Raw genomic sequence first — 14,203 nt, 5'->3', positions numbered from 1 at the left:
AAGTTGTGGTGGGCAAGTAAAACTACCCCAACATGAAGCACTTACTGTGTTACGTCGCATAGTCAATGCTTATATTAGGGTAATATCAATGACCAGTTTTACATAATGGTAGAGGAAATTTTTGCAGATTATCATCAGTCAAACCTCAACTTTTATCTCTTTCTACTTTTCCTGGAAAAAGTTGCTGAAGCCCAAGTGAAAATTTGGTTACGTTGCACAATGTATGAACATTATATATCAGAATTATTATTGAATCATTTGTGTTGCATATTAAGATCAATCTGTTGACCATAACCAAAGCCACTCCAAAGAAAAGCACTTGTGAAATCACAACTTAGCAAGGCCTCAATGTGCAGGGATCTGAGTGTTTGACAAACCTAAAATCAGCAGTCTTCTCCCATGTTGCACTGGTCAAGTAAAACTAGCCCAACAGGAAGCCCTTACTGTCTGTTAAGAACAAGTCAATGCTAAAGTTAGGGGAGTCATCTTGACATCTGTCTTAATAATTATATTCTACTTACTCGAGCGCAAAGGTGTGTTCTGTCAGCAAAAAGTCCTACCATGAGTTGTTTCCTTCAGTGAGTTGCCCATCTTATATACTTTAAGCATCCACAAGAGCCCAGGTCAGCTTCATTTACATCACAAGCTTGAATGTTTGGATGATGAATCTTGTGGTTCAATGACCAAATTGTTCCCCAAAAAATTACATCAACTGAGAAAAGTGAAGAGTCCCTATTGTCTACCAACCATGAAACTGTTATTACAACACGAGAAAGTTTTTGTAAAGATTGCCATAAGCTTTGCTGACAGTTCTTCCAGCACAGAATCAAACCCCAGCTTGACAGCACGTTCTACTATATTGTAAAAGAGAGTGGTTTAAGTGGAAGTGTAATTCTAACTAATAGTGTAAATGACATTAAAAAAATAGGATAAGTTGTGGTGGTCAAGTAAAACTACCCCAACATGAAGCACTTACTGAATTAAACCATATAGTCAGTGCTTATATTAGGGTAATATCTATGACTAATTTTACATGATGGTAGAGGACATTTCTGCAAGTTATCATCAGTCACACGCCAACTTTTATCCCTTTCTACTTTTCCTAGAAAAAGTTGCTTAAGAGGAAGTGACAATTTGATTACTTTGCACGATCCCCACGACCCTGACAGCAGGATAAGTGGTTCGGATAATGGATAGATGAATGGATGGATGCACGGTGAATGAACATTAGATATCAGAATTGTGCTGCATATTAAGTGTGGTGTTCATATTTTTGTTACACAGCCAGTGTTTGCGGGTCTGGTGGACCCGCTGCATTTTTGGGTTTTTATTTCAACATAATCAAACAATTTTATATTACAATGCTCAACAGAAGATTACTTCATCCCAATTACAAGCAATAAACAGCAAATATGGTCAATTTGCCCTTCACCTTTATATCACATTTATGAATTAAAGTGCTACTCGTTTTTTATTTTTTAATAAAATGTAATAAAAAAGAAAATTCAACAAATTTACAAATTAAGCAAGGTTTTTCATAACCATTGGTTTACATTTATTTGAACTTTAGGAATTTTACCCATTCAGATCATTTTACACAACACAAGCTGAACACATACAGTAACCATGTCAGTCTAGACAACACATCAGCCCCATTGAACACATTGCCTTTTCATACCAGCCTATACAACACGAGGGGCAGTTTTACTGTGTGTGTGTGTTGCATATGTACTTCTTGCACTTGATGCATGTATATTGTGTTTTTCTGTCTCTCTTGGGTCCACACACTTCAGTGCTTCTTTTTGTTGCTGCAGGCCCTAACCTAGAATAATGAAAAGATCAGGAATTTTACACACCTCTCCCTCTCTCTCTCACACACACAAGGCCAGTGTCAGACATATACTGCAACAGCATCACACACTTACTTCAGGCTCTGCAGATGGTGGTTCTGTAGGTCGGGTGGATGGGGCACCAGTATTCTCCTGAATCCTCCTCATGATGGCTGCAGAGGCTGGGGTTCTTGGAACATGTCTTCTCTGGATTTGAGGTCTCACCAGTGCCTTTCCCAGTTCCTCAAGAAAGAGGCGTCTCCTCTGGAGCTTCCCTCTGTGGGCTCAGTGCCATCCAGATCACAAAGGCGTTGTACGCCGAGATGTCCAACATGTCAAAAAATATAACCAGTGGCCAGCATAGGGTCCTCCTTTTGCAGCTGTATGCAGTCACCAGCTTGTCCATATCGTCCACCCCGCCTTTTGTGGCATTATAGTCCATGATGATCTCTGGCTTCTGATGCTCCAGGCCACAGATTCTCCCATCCCTGTGCAGTGTACTCATTAGTACCACATTCTTGCCTTTCTTTGGCACATACGATACCAGGAACGTGTCAGCTGTGTATACAAACTTGGAGGACTTGACAGCCCTGTCTTTTGTGTTCAGCAGTTGGGGTGGGAGCTCAGTCTTGTTTTTTTGTACAGTTCCCATCGTGGTCAGCTTCCTCTTTAGGAGCTCCTGTCCCAGCTTGTGCAAGATAAAAAAAATTGTCGCATGTGATGTTGTGTCCACTGAGTCCGAGTCATGTCCAGTACAACTCTCATTCCTTGATTTTTCTCAGAGGCTCTTCCATCAGGTTTCCCTGTGTAGACTTGGAAGTTCCAGGCATATGAGGAAATGGCATCACAGGCAGCCCATATCTTTATACCATATTTTGCAGGTTTAGATGGTATATACTGCCTAAAGGGGCAGCGACCCCTAAATGGCATCAGCTGCTCATCAATGGTGACATTAGGCCCAGGGTTGTAAAACAGGGGGAGGCGGTGCACCCACTTGTCCCACACTGTCCTGATGGCAGCTAGCTCGTCTCTCTGCCGTCGAGCTGGTCTGTCGTCTCGGTTACTAAAGCAGATAACCCTGGAAATTACGCGGAAGTTTTCCAGAGACATTGTTGCCCGGAAAAGTTCTCTAACAGTTTCTGCATCCCACAGAGACTCTGTGGATTCCCCTTTGGACCTGAAAACTCCAGCAAGGATAAGAACCCCAAAGTAGGCACGTAAATGTGTTTGGTCCATCTCTTTCCACCTCTCTCCAAAAACACGCCTCCCGTCTATATTAGTGCAATCCAGAATTATTTTCTTGATGGAATCTGGGATGAAAAGCTCAAAAGAAGATTCGATGTCTTGCACATGAGTAACTGCCATCCGTGTCAGGCCTGGTTGCATCCATATCATATTGGCAGCCATGCAGGGTGGCTTATTTCTTGGGCAAGAAGACCATTCAATTTCACCATTTTTTGACATCCATATTTCTTCACTTGATAGCTGCTGACGGGCTTGTTCTAGTCCTGGGGATACCTGCGGATGGGCTGGTGCTGGGGATGCCTGCTGTTGGGCTGGTCTTGTGGCTCATCTTCGTTTTTGAGCTAGTTGATGCTCAATCTCATCCTCTTCTTCAAAGTCACTGTCAGACTCTGAATTTTCAGAAATGTGATCCTCACATTCTGAAAGCTCTTCTCCTACATCATCAAAAGCTTTGCTCTCATCCAAAACCATTTGCAAGGCCCTCTGAGCAGAGAATCTTTTAGCCATCTTGATCAGCTGTGATAAGGAACCACACTGGCAAAGCTATATGTATTGTGTCCAGCCCTCAATTTGCAGCTGGGAAAGAGTAATAAAGATTCCCACAAGACAGAGGGTAAAATGTGCGGGGAACGTGAGATCAGAGGGTGTTGGTGCTTGAGTTTTGTAACAATGTTGCAACCTTGTGCAGGAATGGCAGGGGCACAAAACTCACCTACACTCATACATATACTAACATAAGGCCCAGACAGGAGGACAGAGTGAAGGTACACAGGACCTACAATTCCCACACTTTTATTAGCCCTGGGTCCAGTGGACCCGAACATTCTGTATGTAAAATATACATGTGTAGGGGGGGTGTACGGTGGGCGGTCATTGAAAATGTGATCTGATATATCTTCTTCACAGAAAATGAGCCAAGGCCAATGAGTTTGAAAAAATAATTAATCGCATCATTTTTCTTTTGATAAAAAATGAAAACAGGTCCCACAGACCCGAACAACATACATTAAGATAAATCTGTTCACCACAACCAAAACAACTCCATAGAGACACACTTTTTGTGAAATCACTAGTTAGCAATGCCTCAGGGTGAAGGGATCTCAGTGTTTGACAAACCTAAAATCAGCAGTCTTCTCGCATGTTGCACTGGTCAAGTAAAACATGCACAACATGCACCACTTACGATCTGTTATGATCAACTAAATGCTAGGTTAAAGTTGATATTTTTGTTATAATACTATTGTACTTACTCAAGCTCAAATGTGTGTTCTGTCAGCAAAAACTCCAACCATGAGTGTCACGTATCTGGAAAGACCCAAAAGCAGACGGGACAACCAGGTAAGGAAAAAATCAAGTCTTTATTGAAGTGGCAGATCCCAGGAGTAGAGCAGGAGTTGGCTCAGTGGCAGGGAGACTGACAGGCTGAAGTCCTGAAGAGCAGAGAGCAAAAAATCCGACAGGCAGGCAAGAATGCAAAAACTACGAACATCAGAGAATGCAGGCTAGGACTGGGACTGGACGTGCAATAACCTTTAGTCAACAAACCATGAATTGCTACGTTCCAGCGAAGACTGGTCCACAGTGGAGGCTTCTTAAAGGTGAGGGTGACTGCTTGATGGCCAGCAGGTGTGTTGATTGAAACCATGGGCAGGTGTGCCAGGGTGAAGGAGGGGTGAGCAGGTGTCAAGGGAGAGGGGGTGATTGCTTGATGGCCAGCAGGTGTGTTGATTGAAACCATGGGCAGGTGTGCCAGAGTGAAGGAGGGGTGAGCAGGTGTCAAGGGAGAGGGGTTGTGACAAGGAGTTGTTTCCTTCAGTGAGCTGTCCATCTTATATACTTGAAGCATTAACAACCCATGTCAGTCTCATTTACATCACAATTTCAATGTTTGATTGATGAATCTTGTGGTTCAATGACCAAGTTGTTTCCAAAAACTTATATCAACTGGGAAAAGAGAAGATTCAGTGTTTTTAACAACAATAAAAAACTATATATTACACATTGTGAATAGCTTTGTAAAGATTGCCATAACATTTGCTAAAAATATCAGTTCTTCCAGCGTAAGATCAAACCTCAACTTGACAGCACTTTCTACTACATTGAAAAAAGAGAGTGGTTTAAGTTGAAGTGTACTTCTGACTAATATTGTGTAAATAACGTATTCAAAATGAGGATAAAATAAAGAAACTGATAGATACCTCTATATGAGAAGACACTTTGATCAATTATTGTTTTTTGTTTTTTTGCTGAAAAGAGTTCAAATTTGCCTCGGAGGGACTGAAGCTGTGTCTTCACAACTACCCCAACATGAAGCACTGACTGTGTGAACAAGTATTGTCAGTGCGTAAAATAGGACAATATCAAGGACACATGTTCAAAGCATAACGAATACATTTCTGCCGTCTGTCTATCAACACAGCCACACCAATATATATATAAAAAAATACATTTAAAATTTTAATTTAAAAATCCATCCAGTTGAGGTGAAACTCTGATTGAATTGCATAATGAGTGAACAGTAGATGTCAACATTATTGTTTTTGAAATATTAGTTTTCAGATGTACAATAACAGATCTGTTGACCACAACTAAGAAAACCCCAAAGAGAAGCACTTATGAAATCAAGACTCATCAATGCCTCAATTTGAAGTGATCCGAGTGTGTTTCTGACAAAACTGAAATCAGCATAGTCTCCTGCCATGCTGTCATGGTCAAGTAAAACTACCCCAACATGAAGCACTTACTGAATTAAATTGTATAGTCAGTGTTTATATTAGGGTAATATCAATGACCAATTTTATATAATGGTAGAGGACATTTCTACAGATTATCATCTGTCACACCCCAATTTTTATCCTGTTCTACTTTTCCTAGAACAAGTTGTTGAAGTCGAAGTGAAAATTTGATTGCGTTGCACGATGAATGAACATTAGATATCAGAATTATTATTGAATCATTTGTTGTGCATAGTAAAATAAATTATTGACCACGAGCAAAACCAATCCAAAGAGAAGCACTTCTGAAATCATGACTCATAATTCCTCAAATTGAAATAATCTGAGTGTTTGACAAACCTAAAATCAGCAATTTTCTCCCATGTTGCACTGCTCAAGTAAAACTACCCCAACATGAAGCACTTACTGTCTGTTCAGATCAAGTCAATGCTAAAGTTAGGGGAGTCATCTTGGCATTTATCTTAATAATTCTACCTCCTCAAGCTCAAAGGTGTGTTCTGTCAGCAAGAAGTCCTACCATGAGTTGTTTCCTTCAGTGAGCTGACCATCCTATATACTTGAAGCATCCACAACAACCCATGTCAACCACCTTTAAATCACAAGTTTCAATGTTTGGATGATGACTCTTGTGGCTCAATGACCAAATTCTGTTTCAAAAAAATCATACCAGCTGAGAAAAGAGAAGATTCAGTATTATTTAACAACCATAACAAAAAAAATTGTGAATGCCTTTGTAAAGATTGCCATAAACTTTGCTGAAAATATCAGTTCTTCCAGCGCAGAATCAAACCCCAACTTAATGGCACTTTCTAATGCTCAAGTTGAAGTGTAATTCTGTGATATAATACTATGTAAACAACTTGTGCAAAATGAGGATAAAATGGAGAGATTGACAGCTTCCGCCAATCCAAGGCAAAATGCAGTTTTTCTCTCCAAAAACAAAAAAAAACTTTATCGAAGTACTTTCTCATATATCATATAGAAGAATCTGTATGTTTTTACAACTACCAAACAAATTAATTACTGTAAAATGTTAAAGTTAAATTAGTCATCTGGACATGTCTTCATAATGTTTATTTTACTTACTCAATCTCAAAGGTGTGTTCTGTCAGCATCAGATCCTCCCATGAGTTGCTTCTTTCAGTGAGTTTACCATCTTAAATACTTGAGGCTTTCAAAAAAAAAAAAGATCCATGGCAGTCTCATTTACATCAGAGGAGACCATGTTTGGAAGATGACTCGTCAGTGATTCTGACATTTTAACGTGATGATCCGCTGTTTGTTAGTCGACATAACTTTCCAAAAAGTTATATCAACTGAGAAAAGAGAAGATTCACTGGGGTTTTTTTTTAAATCATAAAAACTATATATTAAAAATTGTGAATGCCATTGTAATGATTGCCATAAACTTTTCTGAATGTCCGTTCTTCCAGCACAGAATCAAGCCCCAACTTGACAGCACTTTCTACTATATTGTAAAAAGAGAGTGGTTTAAGTAGAAGTGTAATTCTGACTAATTCAAAATGAGGATAAAATGAAGAAACTGATTTATACCTCTATATGAGAAGATACATGGATGAATTCTCGTTTTTTTGTTTTTTGTTTTTTTTGCTGAGAAAAGATTAAATTTGCCTTGGAGGGACTGAAGCTGTGTCTTTACAACTACCCCAACATAAAGCACTTACTGTGTGAACAAGCATTGTCAGTGCTTAGAATAGGGCAATATCAAGAACACATTTTCAATGTATATGGAGCACATATCTGCAATCAACAGTCACATCCCAACTTCATAGCACTTTCTACTTTTTCCAGAGAGAGCTGCTAAAAGTGGGGGTTAAACTCTGATTGACTTGCATGATGAGTGAACAGTAGATATCAGCGTTATTGTTTTTGAAATATTTGTTTTCAGATGTATAATACATGTTGACCACAACTAAGACAACCCCAAAGAGAAGCACTTATGAAATCAAGACTCAGCAATGCCTCAAATTGAAGTGATCTGAGTGTGTTTCTGACAAAACTGAAATCAGCAGTCTCCTGCCAAGTCGTGGTGGTCAAGTAAAACTACCCCAACATGAAGCACTTACTGAATTAAATCACATTGTCAGTGCTTATATTAGGGTAATATCAATTACTAATTTTATACATTGGTAGAGCATAAACATTTCTGTGGTTAATTATCAGTCACACTTAACTTTGTAACACTTTCCACATTAAATATTTTAGAGATTTAAATCAAAATGGTATTATCATGTAATAGAATGGCTGTTTGATTGCATAAATCCAAGATAGAAACAAAATTGATACTAAAAACATTAACTAATAAATTCTTAGCCAATGAATTACATTGACACTTTTTTTACAAAATGTACTCATTTGTAAGATTTATAATAACCCCCCCCCCAGTCTAAATACCTCCTCTCCTGCTGAGGAGCACAATCTACACCACAGTCAAGCCTGATGGCATTTTAATTTTCTTCCTGACACCCAAGGGTCTTGACACCTACTTTCACAGACACTCCAACATCAGATCTTTATCTACTGACCAATGTCTGCCTTCCTTCCATCGTCCCCCAACACAATATACTTTAATGTCCTTTGGCATGCAGTTCAATGAGGATAGTCACAGGGAGGACCCATTGTCTTCCATTCACATGAAGATACAAACATGTTCTCCCCAAACACACACTGCTTCCACTTTGCTTGCTGGTTGTCCATCGTGCCCGATGATGACCATCTTCTTCTATTTGTGGGTCCTTTGAGGACTCAGATAGCAGAAGATACCTGCGCAGAGATGGTTTTTAAAGTGCCATGGGGGGTGCGCTTCTCCCAACGCCACATGACTTGATTGTAGAGGAGATGGTTCCGATGGCAAGGGGGATCCCTAGACGACCGGCACCTCCACACAACTGCAGGGGGCTGCCGGAAATCCAGTTTTTCGGAAACCACCTCGAAGCGTGCCGCCACAGCTTGCTTTTCTGTTGGGGTAAGCTCCCTTAGCCTTATGTCTTCCCAGACTCACTCACAAGGCAGCGGTCGATAGGTGCCAGGGCATGTCCACCAGGGTGGGCCTGCACACCATATCTCTGGGGCCCACTGCTGCTCCGAGATCCCCTGCCAAGTTAGCCTGGGGCCGCAAGACCCCAGTTACCACGTGTGGCCACGGGGAGGCCTGGCAGGAGTCTTGGTGAAGGAGAGGCTATGTACTGGCAAGGGAAGGCTTACACGCTAGCATGCTTCCCTATTTGCCACAAAGGCTAGCCAGTGGCAGCAAGCTAAGGGAAGGAAGGACACAAGCGGGTTGGAAGAACACATGCACCTTCCCTCCAACTACACACTGCTGCACTAGACGCATCACTACACCCTGTGTGTATGTGCACACACACACACACACACACACACACCCTCTCTCTCTTTTTGGGTGTAGACCTGTCCTAAAGGTAAAAGGAGGTAAAATATTCTAAAGTTCTGCCTGCTACTGATCACTTCAACAAGATGCTTAAATTTGGTTTCATAAATATCACATCACTGTCTACCAAAGCCTTACTAATAAATCATCTGATTCTTGAGCAGTTTCAATATGATTGAGTTATGTGAAACATGGCTGAAACCAAATGTTTTGCTTCACTTAAATGAAGCTTCCCCCACCCGACTATACTTATGCCCATGTAGCTCGGGCAAACAAACAAGGTGGTGGCGTTCCCTTAAGTCTATTTTCAATCCGACTTCTAGACTTGAATCTAAATTCCAATCTTTTGGGTCTCTTGTTCTGGATCCATCTCCCTCAGCCACGCGTAGACTCGGCTCTACTAATATCAATGACCAATTTTACATAATGGCAGGTGACATGTCTACAGTTTATCATCAGTCACACCCCAACTTTGCATCCCTTTCCACTTCTTCTAGAGAAAGTTGCTGAAGCGGAAGTGAAAATGTGTTTGCTTTGCATGATGAGCGGACTTTAGTTATCAGGATTATCATTGAAGCATTTGTTTTCCATAGTAAAATAAATCTGTTGACCACAACAAAGACAAACTCGAAGAGATGCACTTGTGAAATCACAACTCAGTAATGCCTCAATTTGAAGTTTCTGACAAACCTAAAATCAGCAGTCTTCTCCCATGATGCACGGGTCAAGTAAAACTACCCCAACATGAAGCCCTTACTGTCTGTTAAGATCAAGTCAGTGCAAAAGTTAGGGGAGTCATCTTGACATGTGTCTTAATAATTCTATTCTACTTACTAAAGTTCAAAGGTGTGATCTTTCAGCATCAAATCCTACCATGAGATGACCATCATGGTATATACTTGAAACATGTCAGTGTCATTAGCATCACACGTTTCAATGTTTGAATCTTGTGGCTTAACGACAAATTGTTTTCAAAAAGCTATCATATTAACTAAGAAAAGAGAAGATGCATTTATTTAACCATAAAAAAACGTTATAGAAAACTTTCTATTGCAAAATGTGGATGCCTTTGTAAATATGGCAATGAACTGCTGAAAATATAATTTCTTCCGATTTGATATAGCTCTCAGCATATTTTAACATCATCCTTTACCACTTTAAAACACACTGTATTAATAGATACGGAAATATATGTGTTTAATGATTCCACTTCTTTTTGCCCTATGATGGCCTGCCGCCCAATGACTTCTGGGATAGGCTCCAGCATCCCCGCGACCCGGATCTGGATAAAGCGGCTTGGATAACTGATGGATGAATCAGTTCTTCCAGCACAGAATCAACCCCAACGTGGTAGCACTTTATACACAGTGGCTCAAGTTGAAGTGTAATTCTAATTGTGTTCTAATACTGCGTAAAAGCCTTGTGTAAAATGAGGATAAAATGAAGAGACCAATAGCTTCATTCAATCCTAGGAAAAATGTAGTTTTTCTGTGCAAAAAAAAAAAAATCACTTCTCATATATTATATAGAAGAATCTCTATGGTTTTACAACTACCCAAGATGAATTAATGTGTGAAGAAGATCACATCAATGTTAAATTATTCATCTGGACATTTGTCTTCATAATGCTTTTACTTACTCGAGCTCAAAGGTGTGTTGTGTCAGCATCAGGTCCTGCCATGAGCTGTTTCTTTCACTGAGTTGATCAGCTTATATACACTAGAGGCTTTAAAACAAAAACATGTCAATATCATTTACATCAAAAGAGACCATGTTTGGAATACAACTCGTCAAAGATTCTAGCATGTTAATGTGATGATCGGCTGCTTGTTTGATCATTATCATCAAGCCAATACATATTCAAAGAAAATTAAGAAGGTTGAATCGGTTCATCTGGACACAACGTTTATTGACAGATACGTTTCATCACTCTTCTGAGTGACCTCTTCAGTCTCACCTGACTGCAGGTATCCCCACCCTTATAAACCATACAGTTGCATAACAACCGAAACAAACGATCAGTTTCATATGCAAATCGGCGTGACTATTAACTTGAGTTTCAGTGGCCATGTGGACTATTCACAGAGGATTTGGGAAAGTTTGCACAGCATTGTAAGATGGTGACAGATGTACTCTCGGGCCCTCCCCTCGGTTCAGGGATGGTTGTTCCTTCTTAACAGAGATGGCCTCTTTGACTCCCCCATTCAAACCCGCGTTCCTCCCCATCAAGGATGTCCACATCCTCATCCTTGAAAGAGTGGCCACTGGCCTGTAGATGGGTATATTGAGCATGCATCAATACATATTCAAAGGCCAATTTGTCCAGAATTGTACTGCTTCTTTCGACGTTGGCAATCTTGAGGGCTCTAGTACTAAATTATGTTTCCAAAAAGTAATATCAACTGAAAAAGAGAAGATTCATTACTGTTTAACGACTATAAAAACCCTATACATTACAAAATGTGAATGCCGTTGTAAAAACTGGCATAACCTTTGCGGAAAATGTCAGCTCTTCCAGCACAGAATCAAACCCCAAATTTGGAGCACTTTCTACATTTAATGTTTTAAAGGTGTAAATCAAGGTTTTATTATTAATTCTCACAAACAAAACAACAAGATGGCGGAGGCAGCCGGTAGAGGTCCCGCTGCTCCGAGTAAATGTCCAATAGAACCACAGGTATGCACGTCTTATCGAAGAAGAACTGTTAAACTCCCTCGTCGTCAAAATGAAAGCGCCGAGCCAGGACGACATTGTCTTACTGGCTGTGAACCACTTCGGGTCGGAGAAAATTGTGGGTCGAGAACTCAAAAAAAAAAATATTTTGGAACTCTGCCCAATGCTTTGTACCACACAGAGGGCCACAAAAAGACGCAAATAACGTTAAGAGTTGTTTGAAATGACTCGACACTGGTGAAAACATGCCTCGCTTTGTCTGTGAATGTTCTCATTCATCCAGGTCATGGTTATCCAAAGGAGTTGAATCAAGTGCAACTGGATATATGCCAGTCCAGTTGCACTTGATTCAACTCCTCTGGATGCCTCGCTTTGTGTCTCACCACCTAGACGAGCCTCCTCCCGCCTGTGACTTTCAGCGACAGCCTTGTTGTTTCTTGCCTGCTTAGCAACACAGAGTCTAAGGCCATGAGACAGGCTATGGTTGTGCAAGACAAATGTCTGCGAGGATCTCCGCACGGTAACAGCGGGTAATAACCAACGCTTATATTGAGCAACCTGGTCTGGCCAGAGGGGGTACGCCCTGGGTCGGGTTGTGGAGACTGTAGCGCGGGCGCCTGGAGTGAACTGGTTTAAGTGGAGGGCGAGCGCTTATTCCAGGTCAGCGAGGGGGCCCGGGGCCGCGGCGTGGAGAGTACGACGCAGGCGCTTGGAGCCCTGGTCCTGGAGGCTCAAGCGCAGGGCGGAGCCGTGACGTGGCGGTGTCGCTAGTATTATAGAAATTATATTTTAAACATTTTTGACCAACAGTATCCAAATTGAGAACCAAATTCTCCAAATACTCAGTTCCATCCAAAGCAAAGGAAGTTCACCACAAAACAATGAATGATTTCTATCCTTCCGGTGAATTTTTAAGATTAAGATTTGGCTTTGAGAATAATGAATGTGTTTTCTGTAATGGTGATGTTGAAACAACAGAGCATCCCTGTTTCATGCCCTTAGACCCACTTGTTCTGGAAAAAAAACTTACGGAATGGTTAAGCAGAAAAACCGCAACAATGCATATTATAGAACTTACTAGTAGTATTAGAAGATAAAAGATTGGACCTGCTGATCAATGTTTTACTTGTTTTAGCCAAATGTTTTATTCATAAAGCTAAATGTATTAAGACTCCACCCATCTTCATGTGCTACTATAATGAAACTCAATTCAATATTAAGTCCCTGGAATTAATGAAATCAAAATGTGCCAAAGATCTCTATGGATTACTAGAGAATGATCTGACCAACATAATACCTTAAAAACTAACAATCGTTTAGTCAAGCCTTAATTACGATTGTTATTTTATGGTTATTTTACGGTTTATTCTGCTTAACTGATTTATTTTGCCTTTTTTGTATGGTTTGTGTACACGTTTTACATCTCGTGGTGTCTGCTCTTTTTTTTTCCATTCTAGAAGATGAAAAGTTTTCAATTGTAATGTTTGCCTTATTGTTGTAAATTTATCGTTTGAATAAAAAAAAATTTTTTTTAATGTCAAGGGCGGGCCCCCGTCAAAAAAATGGCTCTGGGAATGCTAGTCTGCAGCCCAAAACCCGCCTGAATCCTCCCAGAGAGAGAAAGACAAGCAGCATTGTTCGAACCAGCACTTGGGGAAAAATACTTTGGTTTGCTACAAAATCTCTGACTTAGTCTTCGAGACACTGACTAATTACCTGAAAGACAAATGTGGTGGCCAATGAGAGAAACTGCAAAAAAAAAAAAAACAAAAAAAAAGCCAATGAGGTGAGGATCCTTCAGAATAAGACTTTTATTGACATATCAACAAAGTCTGAGTCAGGTGTGCAGGGTGACTGGAGTTCAGACAAAAGCCTCCCTGTCTTTATACCATTTACAAATCTAGTGAACAATCTACTTGCGTCAGTCAATGTCCTGCTATTAATGAGGGACCTTGTTGATCAGGACGTGTTGGTGGAGCTGGAGCCTCTCCATCGATGCAAGGATCACGTTAGGAGGTCTTCAGTCATCCCCCTCTGACAGTCTAATGGTTGTCTTGACATGCTACTACTACTGCCATTTTCTGCATAATAATGGCTACACTTACATGATGGAATGTCACTTATCATACTTTTGGGCATGAGAAAGTTTATCTTCTAATAACTTTCTGCCCTGGTTATATGGCCTTGTGCTACTTGCACAATTAATTGTCACTCTAATCACATGAAATGACAAGATACCCACATGTGCCCTTATGTAATACCATACAAACTCCGCTGCCATGCAACATGTCAAAAGCTAGACACCGCTCAA

At 40.5% G+C, this 14,203-nt stretch overlaps 1 pseudogene; it reads right to left on the bottom strand.

Annotated features, from left to right (window-relative positions):
• Positions 1–1,789: 1,789 nt before the first annotated feature.
• Positions 1,790–3,581, bottom strand: LOC130109793 (piggyBac transposable element-derived protein 4-like; annotated as a pseudogene).
• Positions 3,582–14,203: the final 10,622 nt, after the last annotated feature.

The sequence above is a fragment of the Lampris incognitus genome, chromosome 3, assembly GCF_029633865.1.
Source record: "Lampris incognitus isolate fLamInc1 chromosome 3, fLamInc1.hap2, whole genome shotgun sequence".
In the NCBI taxonomy this organism is placed as follows: Eukaryota; Metazoa; Chordata; class Actinopteri; order Lampriformes; family Lampridae; genus Lampris; species Lampris incognitus.
The sequence above is the reverse complement of the archived record's forward strand: the minus strand, read 5'-3'. Positions and strand labels throughout refer to the sequence as shown.